This window comes from Mobula birostris, chromosome 16 (assembly GCF_030028105.1).
Source record: "Mobula birostris isolate sMobBir1 chromosome 16, sMobBir1.hap1, whole genome shotgun sequence".
NCBI classification, from domain to species: domain Eukaryota; kingdom Metazoa; phylum Chordata; class Chondrichthyes; order Myliobatiformes; family Myliobatidae; genus Mobula; species Mobula birostris.
Window position 1 is genome coordinate 61,145,106 of NC_092385.1, and position 26,574 is coordinate 61,171,679.

General features: G+C 44.4%; 1 protein-coding gene across 1 annotated transcript in view; it reads right to left on the reverse strand.

Annotated features, from left to right (window-relative positions):
• The window catches only part of LOC140210812 (testis-expressed protein 264), a 356,249-nt gene that overhangs the window by 312,946 nt on the left and 16,729 nt on the right, over window positions 1-26,574 (reverse strand). The window lies entirely within an intron of this gene.

The following is a 26,574-nucleotide window of genomic DNA, read 5'->3' on the forward strand; positions in this document are numbered from 1 at the left end:
TCCCCCAGAATCCTCTCCAGATGTCTTGTGAATTCTACTTGCCAAGAGATGGGTTGTATCTGACATATGTGCTGACAAGCAATCAATAGTTGGTGTCAGGATCAAAATCAGGGTTGAGATTAGAAACACTGGGGGGGGGGGGCAGTGAGAGGGAGTTTGATCAAGAGAATAGGTAACTGTGTGGCCAGAGCTAGGTTCTGGAGTACAGGCTGGGTGAGTGGCTAGTTGGGTCAAGGTCAAGAACCCACATTTCATGAGTCAAGAAAGTAGGTGGGACTGCAGCTGGAATCAGGGTCTGTAATATGATTCACGCTGCGCTCCTGGAGCTAGAAAGAAGTAAAGAAGGGTTTATGTCATTTTAATTCTGCTTTCCACTCCCACACTGACCTGCCCATTCTCGGGCTTCTCAACAGAGGGGTGAGAGAGAGAGAGCGAGAGAGCGAGAGAGCGCGAGAGCGCGAGAGAGCGAGAGAGCGAGAGAGCGAGAGAGCGAGAGAGAGAGAGAGAGAGAGAGAGAGAGAGAGAGAGAGAGAGAGAGAGAGAGAGAGAGAGAGAGAGAGAGAGAGAGAGAGAGAGAGAGATAAATCAATCAATCAATCAATCAATCTTTGGATTTCTCTACCCCAAATATATGAGGAGCCTTTGTCATTGAGCTTATTCTAAACAAAGATCACTAAGTTTCTGAATATTAAAATCAATCTATATAGAGATAATTTAGGGAAACAGGCCTGAGGTAGAGCAGTCATGATCTTAATGAATGATAGAGTAGGTTTGAGGAGCCATATGTCTTACTCCTGCTCTTAATTTTTATGATGGCCTTCTTAACTTTAATCCAGCAGTTTACAAGTTTCTCTAGTCTAACTTCATTTTTAACCAATATCTGTCACACTTCCCTTTTTGTTATATCCTAAATTAGGTGAACCTACAGCTTTGGACGCAAATGTGGATGACGGTTCTGCAGAATAAAATGTACCTAGAATCTTATGCATTGCTTAAATTATATAATTTAATTACTCAATTATATACTTTGCATATCACATTAAGATGGTAGTGGATTGGAGCATTTTGATTCATGTCCATGAAGTTTTCATCTTCTTTTAAGTCTCTGGGTACTTGTTTTAGAAGATATATCCAAAATCCTTATTCACAAACTTCCATTCAGCAGGAACGTAAGAGAAATGCGCCATTTGCATTAACAACCAAGGATGTGCTAGGAGTAGCCTGCAGTGTCACCATACATTCTGGCATCCACACAGTATGCCCACTATACTTGGCAGAACAACTCAGAACACAACAATCAGAATTACTTTTTGTGGAAAAACAGGAATCTTCCCTTCCCGGAACCATTAAGATAAAAACAAATAATCAAAAAGATATGGGTTAATATTTTGGTTAAAACATTTTTGAGTTAAAATGTAAATTTAAATGATGTAAACATAGAAATGAAGCTTCTAAAAGTAGCATCTGCAATAAAACTGAATTAAACATAAAACAACACAACATGACTGCCTGAGGTACTCCTGGATTAAGGATTGTGGCTCTGGCATTAATTCACTTCCTTTACACTGTTGGCTCAGTAACTCTTCTTTAAATAGTGAGTGATGATCACCCTTCTGGCAAGCAGTGAATGTAACTCAATAAAAATTTATCTGAAAGTGTGACCTTCACTTAATACCTTAAAAAGTTCTGTAATGCTATAAACTTTCTAGTATGACAAATCCAGTTGTTGGTAAACATGCAAGCCTAAAATACGGTGTCAGAAACACTCGATCATGGCTGATTTGGGTGGTTTTCCCTTCAGTGAGAATCATAAGATTGTGTTTTCTTAATTCGTGGGACTTTAGTATCACTGCAAGGCCAGTACAGTTCTTATTGACAATCAAATACAGATAAGGGAAGTAGGGGTAAGGTTAGGGCTGAAGTAGGGTGCTAGCAAAAGTCAATAAATAAGATGAGGTTTCAACAATAGTTTAGAAGTTTTACAATCACTTTTTATGCTAATTTAAAATTTAATTCTCTGAATTTGAATGTCCCTGCTGCTGTAGTGGGATTTGAATCTTGCTACCAGATCCATCCAATCCTCTAGATCACTCATCCATTAATTGAACTATGAGACTCTTACAAGGAAACCAAGAACAATTGGATTCAAATACACAAATATCTTTCTGAAATGGTTTCAGATATAGGAGAATGCCACAGAAGTCCACTCATTCTGTAACAAATTATTACAAAGGAAGTAGGGTAAGATGAAAAGCCCATTATTCAGGAGCTTGAATACATTCAATAGACAGCACAAAGAAAACTATGGTGTCCAATGGTACACTTTACATTGAATAACCCAGGGAAGCTCATAGAGAAATGCAATAAAGAGACCTGCAAAGTAGTACATCACATGGAAAACAATTCTGAGAAGGAAATATTGCCAAGGAAGTCACCATGCAATAATAAAGATTCAACTCTAAATGATTTCTGGCCTGTAAATTGATCGCAACATGATCAATAAAATCGATACCCACAAATCAGTTTGGATTCTGTTTTGTTCTTTACACTATAATTAAGTAGGCAAACTCCACAGACTCATGAATCAATTCTGCATTGTAGTACTGGCACACACTTGTCCTGCTGATCTTTAGGACAAATGAGATCGAACACCCATCCGGTGGAGTATTTTGAAATCAATAGATACATACACTTCACTTTTAGAAATGTAGTGTCAACAAAATATGTAAATAATCTATGTTACAGTGATGTTGACAATGACTACAAATTAATCTGTTCTTAATGAAATATATCATCTAAGCAGTACTGCTCATTAGAAATAATCACCAACACAAACATTAATGGGATTGTTGAGTAGTAAAAACATTGTTTTATTGGATACGGGTTTAGTTTTGTCCATGACATGCAGTAATTAAATAATATCTATTTTATTTCATTCCAATTTCATTTATTTTTCTTATATTTTTATTTTCTCTCAACTCAAAACTCAAATTTGATGTTAAGAGGAAACATCAAGAGCTTGATTTGGGTGGCACAGTGGAAGACTACTAGAAATGTTGCCACCCAGCGCCAGTGATCTGGGTTTGATCCTGATCTCTGTCCAGTGCAGTCTGCATGAAGTTCTGTATGATCTTCCTCTGGGTACTCCCGTTTCCCCTCACATCCCAAAGACGTATGAACTAGTAGATTAATTGGGCATTGTAAATTGCTCTGGGTGTGAAAGTGACTGGTAGACTCTGGGTAAGTTGGTGTGAATGTGGGGAAAATAAAAATGGGCTTTGTGTAGGAACACTGCAAGTAGATACTCAATGGCTGGTGCAAGACTTGGTGGGCTAAAGTCCCTGTCAAAGTGCACTGTATCATCTATTCTGCAGTGACATCCTCAAAGTTCATGCACAGAACAAAATTGTTTTATGAAAGCCTGCTTACACCCTATTCTCTCAAAGTTTCGGGAGCTTTTTCTGGCTGCCAGTGACTAGTCACTGTTCCACAAGGGTCAGTGTTAGGACTGCTTCTTTTCAAGTTATATGTCAATAAGTTGGATGACAGAACTTGTGGCCAAGTTTGCAGATGATACAAAGATAAGTGGAGAAGCAGGCAGTGCTGAGGAAGCAGGGAGTCTGCAGAAGGACACAGGCAGAGTAGTCATAGTCATACTTTATTGATCCCAGGGGAAACTGGTTTTCGTTACAGTTGCACCATAAATAATTAAATAGTAATATGAAAATTATGCCAGGAAATAAGTCCAGGACCAGCCTATTGGCTCAGGGTGTCTGACCCTCCAAGGGAGGAGTTGTAAAGTTTGATGGCCACAGGCAGGAATGAATTCCTATGACGCTCTGTGTTGCATCTCGGTGGAATGAGTCTCTAGCTGAAAGTACTCCTGTGCCCAACCAGTATATTATGTAGTGGGTGGGAGACATTGTCCAAGGTGGCATGCAACTTGGACAGTATCCTCTTTTCAGACACCACCGTCAGAGAGTCCAGTTCCATCCCCACAACATCACTCGCCCTACGAATGAGTTTGTTGATTCTGTTGGTGTCTGCTGCCCCAGCACACAACAGCAAACATGATAGCACTGGCCACCACAGACTCGTAGAACATCCTCAGCATCGTCCGGCAGATGTTAGAGGACCTCAGTCTCCTCAGGAAATAGAGACGGCTCTGACCCTTCTTGTAGACAGCCTCAGTGTTCCTTGACCAGTCCAGTTTATTGTCAATTCATATCCCCAGGTATCTGTAATCCTCCACCATGTCCACACTGACCCCCTGGATGGAAACAGGGGCCACCGGTACCTTAGCTCTCCTCAGGTCTACCACCAGCTCCTTAGTCTTTTTCACATTAAGCTGCAGATAATTCTGCTCACACCATGTGACAAAGTTTCCTACCGTAGCCCTGTACTCAGCATCTCCCTTGCTGATGCGTCCAACTATGGCAGAGTCATCTGAAAACTTCTGAAGATGACAAGACTCTGTGCAGTAGTTGAAGTCCGAGGTGTAAATGGTGAAGAGAAAGGAAGACAAGACAGTCCCCTGTGGAGCCCCAGTGCTGCTGATCACTCTGTCGGATACACAGTGTTGCAAGCACACATACTGTGGTCTGCCAGTCAGGTAATCAAGAATCCATGACACCAGGGGAACATCCACCTGCATCGCTGTCAGCTTCTCCCCCAGCAGAGCAGGGCAGATGGTGTTGAATGCACTGGAGAAGTCTAAAAGCATGACCCTCATAGTGCTCGCTGGCTTGTCCAGGTGGGCGTAGACACGGTTCAGCAGGTAGACGATGGCATCCTCAACTCCTAGTCAGGGCTGGCAGGCGAACTGAAGGGGATCTAAGTGTGGCCTGACCATAGGCCAGAGCAGCTCCAGAACAAGTCTCTCCAGGGTCTTCATGATGTGGGAGGTCAATGCCACCGGTCTGTAGTCATTGAGGCCACTGGGGCGTGGCGTCTTCGGCACAGGGACGAGGCAGGACGTCTTCCACAGCACAGGAACCCTCCAGAGCCTCAGGCTCAGGTTGAAGACATGGCGAAGTACTCCACATAGTTGAGGGGCACAGGCTTTGAGCACCCTGGTACTGACACCATCCGGTCCTGCAGCCTTTCATGGGTTGAGACGTTTCAGCTGTCTTCTCATCTGTTCAGCTATGAAGCCCACCGTGGTGGTTTCGTGTGGGGAAGGGGTATAGTCATGAGAGCAGGATGGAATAAGCAGGGTCTTTAAGAAAAAAGGCAGGTGGAATACTGAGGTAGGAAAGTGTATGGTCATGCACATTGGCAGAAGGAATTAAGGCACAGACTATTTTCTAAATGGGGTGTAAATTCAGAAATCACAGGTTTAAAGGGACTAAGGAATTCTAGTGCAAATTCCCTAAAGATTAACTTGCAGGTCGAGTTGGAAGTAAGGTAGGTAAATGTAATGTTTGTCAGGAAATGTAGAGGAGGCTTGACCCAAAAGTAGAGCTGCAGAGACGATTCAACAATGAATGATAACTTTACAAATAGACTTCAAAAATAACAAGTCACGAGGGGCCACAAAACAACAAGAAACAGATACAAAACACCACAGGCAACAAGGTAACCAAAGGCTAAAAGCAACTGATTGAGGCTAGTCCATTCAATGAGTGAACAAGGACTGTGGATGAGAGCTGGGTGTTGCAATGAATGACTGAGGCGAACCTAAGTGCAGGACACAGGCACGGAGATTAAGGTAGGATGCTTACGCGGACCTGAACGTTCGACAGCAAACAGGAGGGACCTTGACACAGAGATGCGGGTTTCATAGGTAAACCCTGAAACTGGAGCAATACTTAGAACACCCAGTCCTAAGCGGCCGGGAAACGTTAATCACCACACAGGCAAAACCAACGATCTGGCGACTAGTGGCTGTAACGCCGTAGTTCTTATGCTGCAGGTCTTGATGGAAACCAGGTGTGTCGTCCAATTGGGAAAGTAACAGTCGGAACTGTGGCACAATCAAAGGAAATTAGGAGCAAGATAGGGAATTAACGATCAGGTCTGTGACAGTATCCTCCCCTCAACGGGAGTCTCCAGGCGAACCACCAGTCTTGACCAAATTGTCTCGATGGAAATCACGGATGAGGGAAGGGTCCAAGATGAAGGAGCGGGGAATCCAGGAGCATTCCTCCAGGCTGTATCCCTCCCAATCAATCAGGTACTGGAAGCCTCTGCCTCGGCGGCGCACATCCAGTATTTGCCGGTATATGCTGGGTGGTTGTCAATGATCCAGGCGGGCAGAGGGGGTTTGGCAGGGGGGCATAAAGGGCTGACAGATACAGGTTTCAATTGGGAGACGTGGAACGTGGGATGAACGTGCATGGATCCGGGCAATTTGAGTCCGACCACCGAGGGGTCGATGACACTCAATCTCGAATGGTCCCAGGTAGCAAGGGGCGAGTTTCTTGGGTACATTCTTGAGGGAGATGTCTTTTGACAAGAGCCAAACCTTCTGCCCAGGCCGATAATTTGGTGCAGGAACTCAATGGCGATCGGCAATCCTCCGGTTGCGACCAGCTGAAAGGAGCAGGGCCGCATGTGCATCCTTCTAGATGTTGCGGCACCGGCGGAGGTGATCCTGAACTGAAGGCACAGCAATGTTGTCTTCATGGGCAGGAAACAGAGGAGGTTGGTAACTGATGGAGCATTCGAAGGGAGACGTTCCGGTGGCAGTGCTGACCAGGGAGTTGTGGGCGTACTCTACCCAAATGAGATGGGTGCTCCAGGATGACGGGTTGTTGGTGGTTATGCAGTGCAAAGCTGCTTCCAAATCCTGGTTTGCTCGTTCTGTTTGACCATTAGTCTGTAGATGGAAGCCAGAAGACAGGTTTACTGAGGCTCCAAGGGCTTTACAAAAGGACCTCCATACTTGAGAGATGAATTGGGGACCCCGGTCAGAAATCATATCATAGGGAATTCCATGGAGGCGGAAGATGATCAGCTGTCTCACGGGCTGTAGGGAGCTTGGGAAGGGCTACAAAGTGCACAGAGAAGCGGTCCAACACGGTGAGTACAGCAGTGTTCCCATGTGAATGGGGTAGTCCCATAACGAAATCCAGCACAATGTGAGGCCAAGGGTGGCCAGGGACAGGTAGAGGACGAAGCAATCCAGCAGGTGGTCGGTGGGAGGCTTTTCCGCAGGCACAAACAGAACAGGCAGAGACGAAGGAATAAGTGTCAGTGTCCATGGAGGGCCACCAGAAATATCTCTTCAGAAGGGACAGAGTCCAATTGATTCCCGGGTGGCAGGCAAAACGAGAAGTGAGCCCCCATTGGAGAACCTAAGACCGAACAGAGTCAGGCACGAAGAGGCGAATGGGGGGTGGGGGGGTGGGGTCCATTGCCTAGGTCAGGTTGAGTCCGTTGGGCCTGACTATGGATTCAATCTCCCAGGTGAGGGCAGCCACTACACAGGAGGGTGGAAGGATGGTCTCGGAGTTGGCAAGGCCCTCCTCAGAAACGTATTGATGGGAGAGAGCATCGGGATTCCCGTTCTTGGACCCTGGACAATAGGGGAGTGTGAATCTGTAATGGCTAAAAAAATAATGCCCAACAAGCTTGGCGGGAATTCAGGCATTTGGCGGTTTGGATGTATGAGAGGTTCTTGTGATCTGTCCAGACGATAAACGGATGTTCTGCTCCCTCCAGCCAGTGCCTCCACTCCTCCAAAGCAAGTCTAATGGCCTGTAACTCCTGGTTCCCTACATCGTAATTTCATTTGGCAGGGCACAGCCGGCAAGAAAAGAAGGCACAGGGATGGTGTTTTTGGTCAGGGCCAGAACGTTGGGAGAGGACTGCTCCCACCCCCGAGTCGGAGGCATTGACCTGCACAATGAATTGGCAACAGGGGTCTGGTTGGACCAGGATGGGAGCGGAGGTGAAACGCCTCTTCAGCTCCGAGAAGGCAGCGTCCGGTTCGGGGTCCCAGCGAAAAGGGGTCATAGGCGAGGTGAGTTGAGCAAGAGGTGCTGTCACCCGGCTGTAATCTCTGATGAAGCGACGATAGAAGTTTGCAAACCCCAGAAATCGCTGGAGTTGCTTGAGTGTCATGGGTTTTGGCCACTCCACCACCGCCTGGATCTTTTCGGGATCCGCCCTCGCTCGCCCGCTCTCACTGATGTACCTTAAGAAACTGACAGAGGGGACATGAAACTTCCACTTCTCAGCTTTTACTAAGAGTTTGTTCTCCCAAAGCCTCTGCAGAACCCGATGAACATGGTGGGTGTGTTCCTGTAAACTGCTGGAGAAGGTAAAGATGTCGTCCAAATAAATGAAAACGAAACGGTTAATAAAGTCCCTAAGGACATCGTTTACCAGGGCTTGGAAGACAGGGGGGGCATTGGTGAGCCCGAATGGCATGACCAGGTATTCGAAGTGACCAAGAGGGGTGTTAAATGCTGTTTTCCACTCACCTCCTTCCCTTATCCTGACCAGATGGTAGGCACTTCGTAGGTCTAACTTGGAGAAGGTGGTGGCTCCATGAAGTGGTTCGAAAGCAGAGTTGATAAGGGGCAGTGGATACTTGTTCTTTATGGTTATGTTATTTAGGTCCCCGTAGTCAATTCAGGGGCGCAGTGAACCATCTTCCTTCCCCACAAAGAGGAAACCTGCGCCTACAGGGGAGGATGAGGGTCGGATAATGCCCACCGCAAGAGAGTCATTCAGGTAGCCTCCATTGCTTCCCTTCTGGCAGAGACAAGTTATACAGCCGACTGGTGGGTAGAGGGGCTCCGGGGAGAAGGTCAATAGCACAATCATAAGGTCAGTGTGGAGGCAGGGAAAGAGCCTGTTGTTTACTAAACACTTGTCCCAGGTCGTGATACTCAGCTGGAACTTTGGATAAGTCAGGGGTTTCAGAGGCAGACAAGGCCGCGGTGACTTTCACAGGAGATAGGGCCGACTGTCGACAAGTGGAGTGACAGAACGGACTCCAGCTGGCTATCTTACCGGTGGACCAGTCGATGTGAGGATTATGGCAGCCTAACCAGGGGTACCCAAGAACTATAGGAGCTTGAATTGTACCTGCTCCCGATGGTTCCCGGAGAGAATAAGAGACAGGGCTGGTGTGCAGTGTGCGACTCAGGCCAGAAGTCTACTGTCCACTGCCCGGGCTTCCAGAGGGGTAAAACGGCTCCCGAGGAATTCCGGCCCGGGAAGCTATGTTTTCATCCAGAAGGTCTCCCTCAGTGCCGGAGTCCACTGGAGCTGACAGAGGCAGGGACTGTTGGTTGTAACATAAAGTAGCTGGGATCTGCATCTGGGTTCAGGGGAGGGAAGGGAATGTTCTCTGGCTCACCAGGGTCCCCCTTTTTTGGCTGAAGGGTACAGGTAGCACGGAAGTGGCTGGACTGGCCGCAATAGAAACACTCCCCCGCTCTCAAACATCGAAGCCGCTCTATGGGAGAAAGACGGTTCCGTCCAACTGGATGGGTTCTTCTCCCGGGGCGGTGTAGACGGCCAGGCTGGGTGCTATTCTAGGAGCAGGAGGAGGAGAGAGGCTTGTGCTGGTGGGAGATGGTAATGAGTGCCGTGGAGTGGCTAAAGGTGGTGAACAACCCTTAGAGTACCTCGTTGTTCCACCCGAGTCAGCCGCTAACGTCTGGAACTCCACGGAATACTCGGCAACACTACGTGAGCCCTGACGGAGAATGAGTAAACACTTAACGACATCTTTACCACGGACGGGGTGGTCAAAGACCTTTCTCACTTCCGCAATAAAGGTGGGGAAAGAAGAGCAGATATCCGGTTGATTATCCCAAATAGCTGTAGCCCACACTAAGGCACTTCCCCACAATAAACCCATGATAGAAGCTATCTTTGACTTATCCATGGAGTACATGGATGACTGTTGTTCAAACACCAAGGTGCATTGCAGAAGTAAGGCACGGCACTTCCCCAAACCCCCAGCATAGTGTTCTGGTTTAGGTACATGCGGCTCTCTTGGCGGAGGTATTGCTGCCACGTAGGGGGGTTGCCACTACAGGCTGTCTGGGCTGTGGACAGAGACAGAGTACCTGGAGTGGATGGAGTCAGGTGAGTGGATACACGGTTCACAGTCCACCTGGTCACCAATCTTCACTATGTTAGCAGACAAGGTATGGAGGTGCTCAAAGACATCCCAGAGAAGCTGATTGTGTAGACCCAGTAGGGAGCCCTGGCTGGCAAGGGCTTGTTGCAGGGTATTCGTGTCCACTGGGTTCATTGAGGCCAGATCGTTCTGTTGCAATGAGTGACTGAGGCGAGCCCAAGTGCAGGACACAGGCACGGAGATTAAGGTAGGATGCTTACCCGGACCTGAACGTTCAACGGCAAACAGGAGGGACCTTGACACGGAGATGCAGGATTTCATAGGTAAACCCTGAAACTGGATCAAAACTTAGAACACACAGTCCTAATCGGCCGGGAAATGTTAATCACCACACAGGCAAAACCAATGGTCTGACAACTAGTGGCTGTAACGCCGTGGTCTTATGCTGCAGGTCTTGATGGAAACCAGGTGTGCTGTCATCAAAGTGAATTAGAAGCAATTGGGAAATTAACGGTTGGAATCATGGCACAATCAAAGGAAATTAGGAGCAAGATAGGGAATTAACGATCTGTATCGTGACACAGGGTTAAAATGGTGAATTAGAAACGAGTGGTAGGTGACTCCTATTAGCTGGATGGAGATTAGGAGGAGTCTGTATGTGCAGGCCTGACAATGTTAGCACTCACTTCAATAATAAGCAAATGCTTTGAGAGGCTGGTCAAGGACTACATCTGCAACATGCTGCCACCCACACTGGACTTCCTACAATTCGCCTACCAACACAACAGATCAACAGGCGACACAATAGCTGCAGCTCTACGTACATATAGTGCATGGAGTAAAGCCAGATCTAACATATAAAGAGGCTTTGAGGAAAGAGAAGCAGAATAAAGGGTGTAAAAGGTAGTAAGGAAGGAGGGCTAAAGTATGTGTACTTCAATGCAAGAAGCTTCAGGATCAAAGGTGATGAACTGAGTGCTTGGATACATACTTGGAATTATGATGTAGTGGCCATTACAGACACTTGGCTGGCACCAGGGCAGGAATGGATTCTCAATATTCCTGGATTTCAGTGCTTTAAAAGGGATAGGGAGGGGGGTAAGGGGAGGAGAGGTGGCATTACTGGTCAGGGATACTATTACAGCTACAGAAAGGGTGGGTAATGTAGCAGGATCCTCTTTTGAGTCAGTATGGGTAGAAGTCCGGAACAGGATGGGAGCAGTTACTCTATTGGGAATATTCTATAGGCCCCCTGGTAGCAGCAGAGATACTGAGGAGCAGATTGGGAGGCAGATTTTGGAAAGGTGCAAAAATAACAGGGTTGTTATCATGGGTGACTTTAACTTCCCTAATACTGATTGAAACCTGATTAGTTCCAATGGTTTAGACAGGGCAGAGTTTGTTAAGTGTGTCCAGGATAGATTCCTGTCAACAGTATGTTGACAGGCCGACTATGATGTTAGGGATAAATTTGTCCCACTGAGGAAGATAAAGAATGGTAGGGTGAAGGAACCATGGGTGACAAGTGAGGTGGAAAATCTAGTCAGGTGGAAGAAGGCAGCATACATGAGGTTTAGGAAGCAAGGATCAGATGGGTCTATTGAGGAATACAGGGTAGCAAGAAAGGAGCTTAAGAAGGGGCTGAGGAGAACAAGAAGGGGGCATGAGAAGGTCTTGGCGAGTAGGGTAAAGGAAAACCCCAAGGCATTCTTCAATTATGTGAAGAACAAAAGGATGACAGGAGTGAAGACAGGACCGATCAGAGATAAAGGTGGGAAGATGTGCCTGGAGGCTGTGGAAGTGAGCGAGGTCCTCAATGAATACTCCTCTTCGGTATTCACCAATGAGAGGGAGCTTGATGACGGTGAGGACAATATGAGTGAGGTTGATGTTCTGGAGCATGTTGATATTAAGGGAGAGGAGGTGTTGGAGTTGTTAAAATACATTAGAACGGATAAGTTCCCGGGGCCTGACAGAATATTCCCCAGGCTGCTCCACGAGGTGAGAGAAGAGATTGCTGACCCTCTGGCTAGGATCTTTATGTTGTCCACAGGAATGGTTCCGGAGGATTGGAGGGAGGCGAATGTTGTCCCCTTGTTCAAAAAAGGTAGTAGGGATAGTCTGGGTAATTATAGACCAGTGAACCTTATGTCTGTGGTGGGAAAGTTGTTGGAAAAGATTCTTAGAGATAGGATCTATGGGCATTTAGAGAATCATGGTCTGATCAGGGACAGTCAGCATGGCTTTGTGAAGGGCAGATAGTGTCTAACAAGCCTGATAGAGTTCTTTGAGGAAGTGACCAGGCATATAGATGAGGGTAGTGCGGTGGATGTGATCTACATGGATTTTAGTAAGGTATTTGACAAGGTTCCACACAGTAGGCTTGTTCAGAAAGTCAGAAGGCATGGGATCCAGGGAAGTTTGGCCTGGTGGATTCAGAATTGGCTTGCCTGCAGAAAGCAGAGGGTTGTGGTGGAGGGAGTACATTCGGATTGGAGGGTTGTGACTAGTGGTGTCCCATAAGGATCGGTTCTGGGACCTCGACTCTTCGTGATTTTTATTCATAACCCGGATATGGGGGTAGAAGAGTAGGTTGGCAAGTTTGCAGACACAAAGGTTGGTGGTGTTGTAGATAGTGTAGAGGATTGTTGAAGATTGATAGGATGCAGAAGTGGGCTGAGAAGTGGCAGATGGAGTTCAACCCGGAGAAGTGTGAGGTGGTACACTTTGGAAGGACAAACTCCAAGGCAGAGTACAAAGTAAATGGCAGGATACTTGGTAGTGTGAAGGAGCAGAGGGATCTGGGGGTACATGTCCACAGATCCCTGAAAGTTGCCTCACAGGTGGATAGGGTAGTTAAAGAAAGCTTATGGGGTGTTAGCTTTCATAAGTCAAGGGACAGAGTTTAAGAGTCGCAAGGTAATGATGCAGCTCTATAAAACTCTGGTTAGGCCACACTTGGAGTACTGTGTCCAGTTCTGGTTGCCTCACTAGAGGAAGGATGTGGAAGAATTGAAAAGGGTACAGAGGAGATTTACCAGGATGCTGCCTGGTTTAGAGAGTATGCATTATGATCAGAAATTAAGGGAGCTAGGGCTGTACAAGATAGAGGTGTACAAGATATTAAGAAGAATAGATAGAGTGGATAGCCAGCGCCTCTTCCCCAGGGCATCACTGCTCAGCACAAGAGGACATGGCTTTAAGGTAAGGGGTGGGAAGTTCAAGGGAGATATTAGAGAAAGGTTTTTTCCTCAGAGAGTGGTTGGTGCGTGGAATGCACTGCCTGAGTCAGTGGTGGAGGCAGATACACTAGTGAAATTTAAGAGACTACTAGACAGGTATATGGAGGAATTTAAGGTGGGGAGTTATATGGGAGGCAGGGTTTAAGGGTCGGCACAACATTGTGGGCCGAAGGGCCTGTACTGTGCTGTACTATTCTATGTTCTATGTATACCGTTCTTACACATCTGGAGAAGGATGTTTATGTGAGAATGCAGTTCTTGGAATACAGTTCAGCATTCAACACCATAATTCCATCCAGGCTCGAAAAGAAGCTCAGAGACCTTGGCCTTCACCCTGCCTTGTGTAGTTGGATCCTGAACTTAAAAGCCAGGACCAACAGGCTCTGGGACAGCTTCTTCCACCAGGCCATCAGACTGCTTAATTCATGCTGATGTAACTGTATTTCTATGTTATATTGACTATCCCGTTGCACATAATACATAATATTTATTATAAATTACTATGATTGCACATTGCACATTTAGACGGAGACGTAACGTAAAGATTTTTACTCCTCGTGTTTTTGAAGGATGTAAATAATAAATTAATTCAATTCAATTAATTTCAAGAAGGCTACAATATAAAAGCAAGGGGGAAATGCTGGGGATTTATAAAGCATTGGTCAGACTGCATTTGGAGTATTGTGTACAATTTTGGGCCCCTTATGTAAGGAAGGATGTGCTAGCATTGGAAAGAATCCAGAGAATGTCATGTCTACAAATCCAAATTCAAAAATTTTATATCTATACAGCTTAATTCCTTTCACAACAATTCTCCAAAATCCCAACTTTTAAACAAAGTAATTCTCATCCAGTAACTTATCAAAGTCCTGGCAAAAATAATCAGTTCTGGCAGAAAATCAAATTCAGATCCTTCAAATGAAAATAAACTTAGACATCCAACCGTATTAAATGCTCTATGTCATGAAACATTTCATTCCCACGCTGGGTCTTCATCTTGGGTGGCTCATCATCGTGTTTCTTGTTTTGTTGGATGAAATAGTAGTTGATCATCCACGGAAAGTCGATTCACAATATTTACACAAAAAAATACTGACCAAATCCCTTACTGTGATTTAACAGAACTAATTCCCGGTTACATGGTGGAGATCTTGGTCACTCGTCTCTGCTGATATTGTCTCGTTATAGATGCTACTTGTTATAGCTGTAACTTCAATAAATCTTTTACCGCTATTGTCTCTCCTCCAATGGTTTCACCCTGAGGTCTTCAAGGAAGTAGGATAGAGATACTTACCACTAATTCCACTTTTAATAGCTTATATCTTTAGTTTCTAATAGTTTGGTGCATTTCTCTCACTTTCCCACATTGTATCAGCCGCAGCTCATTCCCACATAGCTTTTTTTTAATAAATTTGGTAAACCTTGTTTTCACCCTCCACAAGTGGAGCTTTCTAACTATTAGATCTTTGGGTTTAATTAACCTGGGTTACAACAGCATGTCCTGGTGGGGGTACCTGATGGTGGAGCTACTTTCCTACTACAACGCTCTGTGCAGACGCGCTCAATGGTGCACATCGTTTTTGAAACGCAGATAAAGTTCCATTTCTTAACAGAAAGGAGCAGATTAGCATGTCAAAACAGAATAAAGATTTACTAACAACATCTGGCCTCTGAATTCCAAAGGTTCATCATCCTCTGAATTTTCCTCATCTCGGTCCTGAATACCTAGTCCTTATTTTTAAACTGTGCCTTGAGTTCTAAATTCCAGCAGGAGAAGTACACTCCCTGCATCTAGCCTGCCAAGTCCCTTAAGACTTTTCTAAGTTTTAATGAGATCTCTTCCAATTTTTCCAAATTTTTGAGAAAACAGCCTGTATAATCTTCCTTCATACAGCAATCCTGCCGTATCCAGAATCTTCACTCCACTCTCTTTATTGCTTGTACATCCTTTCTGCATGAGAAAACCAAAGCTAAATGGAGCTCTCTTTATGTAGTTTCACCCTTACACAATTACTGTAAAACCTCCTTCTTGCTATAATCCAACTTCCTTGCTAAAAAGGCTAATAGAACAATTGTGTGTTGCACCTGCATGCTGGTAAAAAGTTATATATGTAGAGGCACATCTGTGTTCCTATTACCCAGCCTCACAATGAGATCCATACCAACCTTAGCCATTCCCTTCATTTTTATATATCCACAAACATTTTTACTGTCTGTTTAGATATTACATACACATTTTCTCACAAAATCAATGTTCTCCTTCCTTATGAGCTTTTCAGTCTTTCAATATCCTGAGATTGGATTTGACAAAAATAAGAGTGGGAGCAGTTAGTTCAGGTAAGCCTACATTTGACAAGTGGGAGTCACTTAAAGGTAAAATAAAGGGGGAAAAGTAAGGCCATCTAGGGACCAATCTGCATGGAGCTAGAGGAAATAGGTGAAGTTTTAAGTAAATACGCTCAACTTCATTCATTGTGGACACTAACGGCACAATTCAAGGAAGTGGGGCTGAAATTCTAGAACATGTTAGCAATATAAAGAAGGTGTGAAGGTGGCTCAGTCGTCAGGGCCGTTGAGATGTATTTCATGAAGGCAAGGGAGGATATTGCTGGGTGTCTGACAGAGATTTTTAAATCTTGACTGGTTTTAGGCAAGATACCAGATGACTGAAGAACAGCAAGTGTGGTACCCCTATTCAAAAAGGATAAACCAGTCTATTATAGCGCCGTGAACCTAATGACACTGGTGCGGAAGTAAACAGGAAATATTCTTAAGGGTGGAATTAATCTACACTTGTAATGTTAGAAAATTCTAAGGTACTAAAATTTATCAATGAAGGCAGTGTGATTGATGCAGTCTAAATGTGCTTCATTAAAGCCTTTAACAAAATCCTGCATGAAAGACTGGTCAAAGGTTAGAGCCTATGGAATTAAGGTCAAGGTGGATCCAAGATTGGCTTGGTAATAAAAGACAGGGTCATAGTGGAGGATTGTTTTTGCGTTTGGAAGCCTGTAACAGGTTGTGTAATATAGGAATCAGTGCTCAGAGCTTTACTATTTGTTACGTACATGAACAATTTGGATATGAATGTAGGAGGTATGATTAATAAGTTTGTAGACACAAAAATCCGTGGTGGTGTTGATAACAATAGGCTACAGGATGATTTTGATCAGTTAGTAAAATAGGTAGAACAATGACAGATGGCGATTAATCTTGATACAGTAGGTGTCAGGTGATGCATATTAGATGACTAATAAAGGTAGGGCATATTTAATGAGTGGTAGGACCCCAGGCAACATTGAGGGACAGAGGGACCATGGTGTACAAGACTAAGGATCCTTGTAGGTGGTAAAAAAGGCATATGTAAAAGGCCTTCATCAACCAAACATAGAATACAAGAGCAGAGAATTCTTGGTACATCTTTATGATGTAGCTGCAGAACTGTGTCCAGTTCTGGTTGTCTGGGATGGGATGTTTCAATTATGCAATGAGGCTGGACTTGGTTGGGCTTGTTTCTGTTGAATCAGAGGCCAAGGGGGGTGGGGGGGGGGACCTGATGTAAATACAAATGTATGAGGGCATAGATAGTTTAGATAATAGAAAACATTTCTTCTTTTCAGAGGTATCTAAAGCTACAAGGCATTAGGTTAACATAAGAATGTAAGAGGTTTAGTCAGGATCTGAGGAGAATTAATGATTGTCTTCCTTCTTCAAAGAAAGGGGCTCCCTTCCTCCAGCATCAGCAATGCCCTCACCTGTATCTCTTCAATTTTGCATACATCTGCCCTCACCCCATCCTACTGCCACCCCACCAGCGATAGGGTTCCTCGTCTTCCCCTACCACCCCCCTGACCTCCGCGTCTAGCACGTAGTTCACCATAGCTCTGCCATCTCCAACAGGATCCCACCACCAAGGAAGTCTTTTTCTCCCCACCATTTTCCACAGGTTTCCAACCTGTAGTCCAAGGACCCCTTGCTTAATGGTATTGCTCCATGGCATAAAGAAGGTTGGGAACTCCTGATGTACATGATGGTCAGCAGAGATATATTGGGCCAAAGTACCTGTTTCTGTGCTGAATGTTTCTATGACTTCAGGACACAGCACTCTAGATTATCTCAAGCCAAAACTGTTAAAAATACAATGAGTCACATAGCTAATACATTTCATCCCTGTGAATTCTCATTTTTAATTTATCATTCTAAATCAACATTCCATTTTCACCTCATACAAATTTAAAGTAAGCTAACTTCAATATTGAAATGAATTCCAAGTCATTCAATGGTGGTCATCTTGTTAGCGAATGTACGGTCACTGTAAAATTAGATTGATCACCTTAGGCAAAGGCTGCTGTATCAGAGGCAATGAGGCAAATCTCAACTGTTTGTTGCACTGAAACTTGCTTAAATGTGGATACACTGGATGCAGTGATATGACCAGAAAGTTTTACAATTTTCAGATTGGATCAAACTGTGAACTCTAGTAAGGAAAGAGGTGGCAGTGTGTGCTTTTTAGTCAATTCCTGTTGGTGCATGGACATTGGGGTTATGTCAACTTCTTGTTCCCCTCACTTAGAGAAACTAACAATTAAATGTAGAGCATTCTATTTGCCTCGGAGTTCTCATCCATGATCTTGACTGTAGCTTATATACCAGCAGCAGCCAATTACAAGCAACACTCGCAAAACTGCTCGATGTTGTCTGTAAGGAAGAAGCAGCTCATCTCAACGCAATTCAAAAGTCAGCAACTTTAACCAGGCCTGTTTCAAGAAAACCCCGTCCAGTTATCACCAGCACGTAACCTGTTGCACCAGAAGTCCCAACATACTAGACCATTGCTACAATATGATAAAGAATGCCTTTCACTCCTCTCCGAGACCACATTTTAGTAAGTTGGACCATTTGGCTGTATTTCTACTTCCTGCATAAAGACAGAGCCTAAAAAGCAAGGCTTCAGAGATCTAGACAACTAAGAAGTGGTTGCAGCAGGTTGAGGAACGGGTACAGGTTTGCCTTGATTCAGTGAACTGGGCCATTACATACTTTATTAAAATAGTTGTATTCAGCTCTGTGGAACTGGATGGGCCCAGACCTGCTGGAAGTGTACAACGCTATGCTTCTAGTCGGCAGCATGTCAGAATCCATGAAGAAGGGCATCATTACCCTCATCTACAAGCAGAAGGAGGAAAGGGAGGACATTAAAAATTGGACACCGATATCACTCCTTAACGTCGACTACAAGATCCTGTCCAAGGCTATCGCCAACAGGGTCAAGTCTGCTCTGGGACAGCGGATCCACCCCGACCAAACCTGCGCTGTACCGGGCAGAAGATCTCGGACAGCCTCGCGTTGCTGAGGGACACCGTCTATGTACAGGACAGGGGGGTGGACGCCTGCCTGGTAAGCTTGGACCAGGAGAAAGCCTTCAACAGGATATCACACACGTACATGGCGGACGTACTCTCCAAAATGGGATTTGGGGAGGGAATCAGGAATTGGATCAAACTGCTCTACACAGACATCTGTACTGCAGTCCAGGTCAACAGTGGGAAACAGACAGCTTTCCCAACAAGTCTGGAGTCAGGCAGGGCTGTGCCCCCTCCCCTGTCCTGTTTGGGTGCTGCATAGAACCCTTTGCCAAAGCCATCAGGAGGGATAAGGGCATAAGAGGGGTAATGCTGCCAGGCAGTGGAAGGACCCAAGTGAAGACCTCCCTGTACATGGATGATGTCAGCATCTTCTGCTCTGATCCGAGGGCAGTTCACAGGCTTACTAGCTGGTGTCGGGGGCCAGGGTCAACCGCACGAAGAATGAAGCCAAGCTCTTCGGCAACTGGCCTGACCGATAATGCGTCCCCTTCACCATCAGGTCTGATCACGTCACGGTGTTGGGAATCTGGTTCAGAGAGGCCGGGGCATGCAATACTGCCAAAGAAAAACAGAAACTGGGGCTGTGGGGAGGGTGCTCCCTATCGATAACAGACAAGAACTTGGTCATCAGGTGTGAGGTGCTCTCAGGGCTGCTGTACTTGGCGCAAGTGTGGCAGGTCCCCCACTCCTGCAGCTCGGAAATCACCCGAGCTGTCTTCAGATTCCTCTGGGGATCGAAGATGGAGCAGGTCAGACGGGCCACAGAACACAAGTCCCTGGACAATGGGGGCAAAAACATTCCCAATGTTGCCCTCATCCTGATGGCCAGCTTCGTGTGTGGCTGCATCAGGTTGTGTGTGGAACCCAAATATGTGTACCACTATGTGCCCAGGTTCTGTCGCCCTGGCTACGAAGGATGGGTCTGGCCCCATTCCCACGCAACACCCCAGTCAGCTGGTCGTTGTTGCCATACCTGTCCTTCATAGAAAAGTTCTTCCAGGTCAACGTCTTTGACCACAGGGCCATCAGGCAGCGGGTGGCACGTAATGTCCTGCAGGCACTGCAGGAGAAGGACGTGATGGACACAGTGGGGTGGTTCCCTGAGCAGATCGTCCAGTTCATATGGCAAAATGCCTCATCGCCAGACCTCACCAACAGGCACCAGGACCTCGCCTGGCTGGCAGTGAGAGGGACCCTCCCAGTCAGATCCCTCCTGTACACCCTGAACATCGCCTCCATACCCCACTGCCCACGGGAGGACTACAGTGAGGAGGAGTCTGTGACCCACCTCTTTGAACACTGTAGGTTCATGGAGAAGGTGTGGAGGAGGATGAACGGGATAGTGTCACGTTTCATCCCCAACAGCTGTGTCAACAGAGGACTCTCTGATCTACGGGCTGTTCCCGGGGACACACACGGAGACAAACATCCAGAGCTGCTGGTAGATCATCAACTTGGTGAAAGACACTCTTTGGTCGACCTGAAACTTAATGGTCTATCAGCACATTCAGATGTCCGTGGGAGAATGCTGCCAACTGGCATATTCTTGGCTGCAGGAGTACATGCTGAGGGATGCACTGAAACTTGGTGCAGCCACCGCAAGGGCCCGGTGGGAAAGGACCACGGTTTAGGGTTCTTCTCTCGCGGGAGTGGGAGGAATTGGGTGGCAAGGAGTATACCCCTGAACAATGGTGGGTAAAGATGAACCAACAGAGTGCCACGTGAGTGGCTGAAAGTGTGGAAATGTACAGAATGTAATGGTAATGTCTGTAAAGGATTGAGTGCCATTGAATGGCTTATTGCAGGGGTGGCCAAAAGTGGCGCACTGGATGATTAGAAGTCGCGCATTGCACCGCAGTGATAATAATAAAAAAAGTAAGTCTACTCATATATAAAGTATTAACCAAAAACCGATCTGTAGGGAAAAAAAATCTATAACAGGAATTCAAGCTAGGAAAGAAGGACTTTTGTTCTGCAGTGCGTCGCAGGTTTTTGCCAGTCAGTTTACAATTGACACTCGTGCACTACGGAGTTGTGCTTTGTTCGTCCTTTGCTAACATTCGCAGTTTTGTACTTTTTCAAAAATTAAGCCTTGTTTTCCAGTTATCCATCACAGTGCAAAAGAAAATGAGCAAAAGAAAAGCAGAAAGTGGTAGTAAGCATGAATTCAATGAACAGTGGGAAAATGAGTTCTTATTTATAGCAGGTCCGTCAGGAAAACTGTTGTGCAGTGTTTGTGAAAACACTTTCTCACATAATAGAAGACATGATCTTAATAGACACTACAAAACACAACATCAGACTGAAATAGAAGGAAAACTGAAGCTAGTGCTTGGGTCTGAGTTACGGAAAGAATATGTGATTAAGAAAAAGGAAGAAATCAAAAGAAGACAAAATATATTTGTTAAAAGAAGTTGTGAAAGTCTCATTAAGGTAAGTGATGATTATCTTGTTTTATATTAAATCAATATATCATGTAAAAATGCTAAATATGTCTATATTAATATTTTTACAAGAATTGAATGGGGGCACAAGAGTTGTATGGCGCATCTGAACTCGTGCGTGAAAAAATTGACGCATGGAATGTAAAAGGTTGGCCACCCCTGGTTTATTGTAAATAATTTTATCTTGAATAAAGTATATTTTGTTAAAAAATCTCTGGATGAGTATGTCCCCCATGAAATTGTTCAGCGATTTCCCCATTCAGAAGCCCTGGATGAACAATGAAATCCAGAATTGGCTAAGATCCAGATCAGAGGCATTCAAGTCTAGAGATCAAGAATGCTACAAGAGGTGCAGGCATGATCTCTGAAAAGCCATCTTTTGGGTGAAGTAGAAATTCCCAACTAGACAAGAATCAGTGAGGGATGTTCGTCAGCTGTAGCAGGGTTTGAATGCCATAACCTCCTATAAGGTTACACCTTGCAACATAGGGGACAGCAGAGCTTCACTTCCAGATGAGATCAATGCCTTTCAATCCTCGCTTTGATCACCAGAACAGGGAGGACCATTGTAATCCCCCATGTCTTCCAATGACCCTTCTGTCTCAGTATCTGAAGACAATGTGCGGGCTGCCTTCAAGAGAGTGAATCCAAGGAAAGCATCCAGTACGGATGGAGTACCTGGCTGAGTACTGAAGACCTGTGCCGACCAGCTGGCTGGTGTATTCACAGATATCTTTAACCTCTTGCTCCAGCAGTGTGTGATACCCACCTGCTTCAAGCAGGCTTCAGTTGTACCAGTGCCCAAGAAGAGCGTGGTAACCCGTCTAAATGACTATCACCCTGCGACACTTACATGCTCAGTGTTGAAGTGTGTTGAGAGGCTGGTGTTGAAGCACATCAGCTCCTATCTGAGTGGCAACTTGGATCCTCTCCAGTTTGCCTACTGAAGCAACAGGTCTACAGCAGATGCCAGTTCACTGGCTCTTCACACAACCCTGGAACATCTGAACAGCAAAGATATATATATCAGGATGCTCTTTATCAATTACAGTTCAGCATTTAACACCACCATCCCCTCAAAACTAACCAGTAAACTCAAGACCTGGGCCTTAATACTCCCTTGTGCAATTGGATCCTGGATTTCCACGCTTGTAATCCTTAGTCAGTTCAAATTAGCAAAACCATCTCCTTCACAATCTCCATCAGCACAGGAGTACCACAGGGATATGTACTTAGCTCCCAGCTCTACTCACTTTACACCTATGACTGTGTGGCTAGGTACAGCTCCAACACTTTACACAAGTTTGCTGATGACACCACTGTTATGGGCTGCATCAAGAGGGTGATGAATCAGCAAATAGGAGGGAGATGGAAAACTTGGCTGAGTGGTATAACAACGACAATCTCTTACTCAATGCCAGTCAGACCAAGGATCTGATCGTAGACTTCATAAGAGGGAAACCAGAGGTCCATCAGCCAATAATCATCGGAGGATTAGAGGTGGAGAGAGTCAGTAACTTTAAATTCCTAGGTGTCACTATCTCAGAGGACCTGTCCTGGACCCATCATATAAATATTATTTGGAAGAAAGCACAACAGTGCCTACTTCCTCAAAAGTCTGCGGAGATTTGGCATGTTCAAAAAGCCTCGTGAACTTTTATAGATGTGTGGTGAAAAGTGTATTGACTGGCTGCATTATGGCCTGTTATGGGAACATCAATACCTCTGAGTGGAAAACCCTACAAAAGGTAATGAATTCGGCCCAGTACATCACAGGTAAAACCCTCCCCACCATTGAGCACATCTACATGAAACATTGTCGTAGAAAAGCAGCATCCGTCATCAAAGGTCCTCAGCACTCAGGCTATGCTCTTTTTTCGCTGCTGCCAACAGGTAGAAAGTACAGGAGCCTCAGGACCCGCACCAACAGGTTCAAGAACAGTTACAAACCCACAACCATCAGGCTCTTGAACAAAAGGAGACAACTACACTTATTTAAGGACTCTTTTATCTTGCTGTTTCATGCTCGTTATTTATTGCTAATTATTTATAATCTGCATTTGCAGTTTGTTTACCGACTACAGTTCATGATGTTTACAGTTACTAGTCTATAGATTTGCTAAGTATGCCCGCAGAAAAACGAACTCAGGGTTATATGTGGTGACATATATGTACTTTGATAATAAGTTCTACTTTGAACTTGAACTTTATCCTGAAGCTTTCACCTGAACTTTTTACTACCCAGATGCAGGAAATCTAAAATAAAAAAAACAACAAATACTGTAAACATTCAGCAGACTATGTAGCATCTATGGAAAGAGAAACAGAGTTAATGTTTCAAGCCTAAGAAATTGTAATTACAGAGAAGGTGGATATGTCAAAAGGTAAGTTGTAGGATTTCTTCCATCAATGGATGAGTGGGACAGTTAGGGAAAGATAATACTAACGATTAAGTGTAAAATGCTGCAAAATGCAGCAGTGTAAAACATGTCCAGCCAGGCAGATTGTGCTAACGGAGAGGATAACTGAGTAAAGACTTATCATAGAAATGACTTGTCCTGATACAGTCAGAAAAAGTAAGATATCTGAAGTTATGGTATTCAATCTGTATATGAGATACTGTTTCTCTAGTCTGCACTAGCCCTCATTATAACAGTGCGCAAGGCCACAGTCAGATGCATCAGAGTGGGAGTGGAACAAAGAATTAAAATAGCGGACGAAAGGTATCTCAGTGTTGCACATGTGAACTAAATACAGGTGCTCTGCAAAGTCAGTTCAGGTTGGATTTATCCAGTGTTTATATAATTCATCGTGAATACCAAAATAACTACAGACTGGGTTACCCCATCTTGCAGAGCACTGCTTTTCAGTCTGAAGTGATGAACAAGAGGAACCCTGAGCCTCTTGTTACCTGTCACACTAATTCTCTGCACTGCTCCTTCTCTAATTTTTTTCTTTTTGAAGCCTCCTACACTGCTATGAGACCCAAAGCAAGCTTGAAAAACAATGCCTCAATTTCCGTATATACATTTCAGCCTTTATACTCAGCTCCACAACCTGAGATAACTTGCTTTCTTTCTTTGTATCGCAATTGACGGTGATTCAAGAAAGGGAAGGGAGGATGTCAGAGATAAGTTGTTTTACCTGATGAAAATGTCCCACAGCCTTGCACGTCACATTTTAGACATTTTTTCTTGACCTTTACAACTTTTTCCCATTTGCAATGCTGTTCTCATTAAAAATGTTCCAACTTTCCTACCCATACCTTTTCTGCAACTTAAAACTAATACATTTCTCTCTCTTCCCCTATTCTGAGGAATCATTTTTGACAGAAATGTGAGCCATGTTTCAATTCCAGAGATGCCACTGCCTAACCTACTGAGTATTTCAAGCAATTTTCTTTTTTTATTATTCAGTACTGTATATCATCCATTTTCTGACCTTACCATACGTATGGTAAGACTCCATTACCTTTCAAAACAGTCCGCATTGAATTTGGAAGATAGGTTTTTCCTTCAGCCTTTTCTATACCCTCAGGGGAAGAGAATCTCAGCATTTGCTCCTCGAAGAGTATGCAAATGTGATTGCTCTATGTTTATATTTAAATACTTCTGGAGCATGTTATTCATTAGTTGCTTCAACTCCTAATGCATATTTCATTTTACCACTAATGACAGCATTCAACCACAGCGAATGAGCCAACTCTTACAATTTTCTATTATTTATCAAAGTGTAGATAGGAATTGGCTAAACTATATCTCTGCAACTAGATATATAGCAAACATTCCATCTAACACAATAAACTGGGTATTCTCGATTCATTTTATCCCTGTAAATTGCACAGAATGACATCAGTCCAATTAACTGCAAGTAGAAGATGAACAATTCAACCTTTTCTACGTTTCTGGCTGCTCTCTGCACCTTTTCTTAAATGTTCTTTGTAACAGTGGAAGAGGGCTTAAATAAAACACCACAGAACAGCTGTTTAAGTAAGTTTGGCAAACATCAAAAGAGAAAATCCAAATGAAAAACACCAGAAGTCTGACATAAGAGCAGAAAATTCAGAAAATATTCAGCAGGGTCAGACAACCTCTTCAGAGAGAGAAAAACAGCATTGGCATTTCAGGTTGATGACTCTTCATCAAAAGCTATTTTCTGTACTTGTAAAAAGTCAAAGAACCATAGTGAAGTCAGACATGAAATACACAGGGGAAAGAGATACCTTCCACAAGAATTCTCTAATCTATACCCTATAGAGCATTAAGTAGAACCAGGAGAAGGCTGCTGGAATTTTTGTACTTGCTCCACCATTTTGGAGTTCTGAAACTGCTCTGGAATCTTCCTTCCCTTTCTCCCATTATCCACTCTCCCCTCTTATCAGATTCCTTCTTCTGCCTTTTGCCTTTTCCACTTATCACCTCCCAGTTTCTTACTTCATCCCCTCCCCCACCCACCTGGCTTCACCTATCACCGCCACCTTATTCTGACATTTTCTCCCTTCCTTTCCTGTCCTGATAAAGGGCCTCACCTCGAAACGTTAACAGTTTATTCATTTCCATAATGCTGCCTGACCCGCTGAATTCCAAAAGCATTTTGACTGTATGATTGTTCTTTTAACTCACCACTACTTTTCTGAACCAACCCCACATCCCTTGAATACCCATAATATCTGAAAATCTCAAAAGATCTAAGTTAGTCTATTGATCTTTGTAGCTGTAACTGACACCACATGAAAGAACACTGTAGTTATCAGGAGTTTATAATTGTAGTTTTTTCCTCAGGAGTTGGTAGCTTCATCACAGTCCCTGACAATAGAGGAAATATTTACAAATTGCCAACCATGAGAAATAAAAAGGAGAGAAAAAGCTTTGCAGATATTTCTGTAGGTTTCTTACAATGTAACTAATGTTCAGCACATTTTTTGGAACCAACTAATTAAAAATGTGTGAGCTTTTTCTCAACAGGTTTTACTAATTTTTTTCTCACACTAACTAGAAAAATGTAACAATCAGACTTTAATTTTTTTCACACAGATAAACATGAAGAACACCAATTTTTAACAGAGTAAAACACCTGAAAGCATTTCAAAGAAGATTTCATCGCTGCTAAATCATTACAAGGTGTAACAATCTAGATGCAGTTTACACATTTTCTGAGGAGTTGCAAATGGAATACTGCAAATAACCTTATTTCCATACATTAGTGCCTAGAAAGCTCACCTGGTGGGAGAATTCTCTGCCCACAAAACAAAATGCAAGAGAGTGGTTATTGACACTGTCAGCATCTTTACTGGCTGCCTTAAGCCAATATCAATGGCTTGTCCATATTGGAAACACTCCACCAGATATCCAAAGACTGCAGCCAGTGAAGAAGGAAAGCTGCAAAGTATGAGAGACACTTTCTACATGTCTCCAGCATGGCAGAAAAAGATGTATGTACTGCAGAAACTTCCTCATGGCAACACAATTAACTACCAC